Source organism: Salmo salar, chromosome ssa20, assembly GCF_905237065.1.
Source record: "Salmo salar chromosome ssa20, Ssal_v3.1, whole genome shotgun sequence".
NCBI classification, from domain to species: Eukaryota; Metazoa; Chordata; class Actinopteri; order Salmoniformes; family Salmonidae; genus Salmo; species Salmo salar.
In genome coordinates this window covers 83175072-83177571 of record NC_059461.1, presented here as the reverse complement: position 1 = coordinate 83177571, position 2500 = coordinate 83175072, and the positions used below count along the sequence as shown (strand labels likewise).

The window sequence follows — 2500 nt, the reverse complement described above, 5'->3', positions numbered from 1 at the left end:
CACAGCAAAGTGAAATGCTCTGATAAATGACCTGCATTTGTGGGCTGGGAATGAATGTCTACGCTCACACACGCTCAATGAATGAACACACACGACCGATTGAGACGTGTTACACAATAGACCTCCTGTTGATAGTGTGTCATAGACTCACAGTCAGACCAGTGGAACATTTCAGAGTGTTAGGTTTTCACAATTAGTGGAAAAGTTCAGGGATTGAGTGAGAATGTTAGGTTTTCACAATTATCTACTGTAAATAGAATAAAGTTAGCTTTATCAGAAGATTATCTTTGAGACTGATTTTGTGTGTGTGTGTGTGTGTGTGTGTGTGTGTGTGAGAGAGAGAGAGAGAGAGAGAGAGGGGTAGGCTATTTCTATTTCAGGCTATTTTTCGAAATGCTGCATCTGCAGGTTGAGGGAGGGAGTGAATTGAATCTCAATCATGGAGGGAGAGAGAATGAGGACAGTGAATTTGTATCCCATCCTTTATCTAAGCCCTCTACTTGGTGATGATGTCATTACAGGCTCTCTGATTTATATAAGGCCCAGTGTCATGTACAGTACAAGCATTCTTTTTGCATAGGCTGCCCCCTTTAAAATACATGCAGTCTTGATTCTGTCATACATTTTCAACTTTGATGTGTTGATTTTGCATAAGTCATGGCAAAGACATTATTTCTTTTTTAGTAGTCTAGTACATGCAGCCTGTGGGCCAAGTCAGTAAGGTTAGTAAAGTTAGGTGGTCAGGTGTGTATAAACTATGTATGCCTGCCTCTGTCATCATAGCAAAGCTTTAGACACCCTGATGATGCAAGAGCAGGCTGCTAAGAGGCGAGGCGGATGAATCCCGACAGATGGCTCCCGGTCCGGTTAACTCACCGCCGTTGCCGTCCGGTGCGCGTGGATTCCCCGCATTGACTCGTGATGAGTTCAGCAGCAGAGGAGGCGGGGGGAAATGAGGGGGCCCGCGCGCGCCACACGGGTTTCAGCCGGTGACGTAGCAGCCCGTAAACTCACCAAGCAACATTACTGTATTTACATTTCTGGATCAGAGAACTCGCGAGGTGTAGGCCTACTTCCTACCGGCATTTTATCTCTGTTTCTAAAATATCCCTTTATATATATATATATATATATATATATATATACAGCGTACGCGAATATCTGACAATGATCGTCCCAGACCACTGATTTAACCCTATTTAACCACCAATCTGGTAAGTGTATAAACTTTTAGTTTATGATTTTGCTTGTTTCATGTTAGAGCCTCGTTTTGTCTGTCTCTTCTGCTATTGGTTTGACAGCTTTTTGAACGTTTTATAAGGTTCTGTAAGGTATAGCTAGGCTTGTACTTTAGAGCTGGTTCTTACTGTGAAGATGTTTCACTTCCGATTGAATTGAATTGGAGTTGTGGTGTTTTAACATCTTGCTATAGCATGCAATCGTTCCCCCCATTTTGTTAATAGCCTATACTTTTGGTGATCTATAAGGATGGGAAGTATATGTACCACTTTGTTTGGTTATATTCACTGAAACGATGTTACCACGAGTTAATGCTCATGTTCCAAGTTTATCCTAATGTCATACTTGTGTTGTGAGGTCCATGTTTAGAATAGGCTATTGTAACATATTTTGGTGGTGTATGTGTATTGTGTTGCTCTGTCTGAGTCTGTGGGATAGTAAAATGAAAGTCATTGGCGCATTTAGAGAGATGCATGGCCCTAGCCTGTTCCCTCGTCATGGACAGCGCATGATGCCATGTCTTTATGACTCATGTGTCGCATATAGCCTTAGATGAACTTGAGCAGTAGCCAAGGCTGGGCAATATCCATAATACATCATGAAAATTGTATAATCTGTTATTAGGGCACAATAAACATAGATATTCATAGTTAGAAAGTTGTCAAAACTTAGAGGTTCTTCTGTCAAATTTTCTTAACTCACTTCTAAAGTATCCGGATAGTCTGTGAGGGACACGTTTTACGTGAGATGTGATCCGTTACATTCTAACTAAGGTCTTGTAACTAAGGTCTTGTAACTAAGGTCTTGTAACTAAGGTCTTGTAACTAAGGTATTTTAAACTGTCGCCTATCTGTGGCGCACGCGCTCCACCACGCACTACCGCGGCTGTGTGCGTGATGACGTCACTGTAGCTAATTCATTATGGAACCTTCAGGGTTTCCGCTAATGACAACTGCCACTCGGTCATTATTGACTATATCGTAAATATTTGAATTAAGGTCAGGGTTAGGCATAAAGTTAGCAGTGTGGTTAAGGTTAGGTTTAAGAAGAGAAATTATAGAAATAGGCGGGGTTTATTACTTTGTGGCTGTGGTAACTAGTGATGACCACAGTGGATAGACTATTTGTCACTATGGGTTGGTATCACAGCCGGAAAATAAATAAATCCACAGGTAGGTTTCAACTCAGCAATAAGGCCCGAGGGGGTGTGGTATATGGCCAATAAACCACGGCTAAGGGCTCTTCTTATGCAGGATGCAAC

General features: G+C 41.8%; 1 protein-coding gene across 1 annotated transcript in view; it reads left to right on the top strand.

Annotated features, from left to right (window-relative positions):
- Nucleotides 1–2500, top strand: part of LOC106581397 (tumor necrosis factor receptor superfamily member 19L) — an 83543-nt gene that overhangs the window by 359 nt on the left and 80684 nt on the right. The window contains exon 1 of the mRNA XM_045704022.1: nucleotides 1–1214. This exon is cut by the window's left edge and continues 359 nt beyond it. The gene's annotated coding sequence lies outside the window, so the exon portion shown is untranslated. The remainder of the gene's footprint in view (nucleotides 1215–2500) is intronic.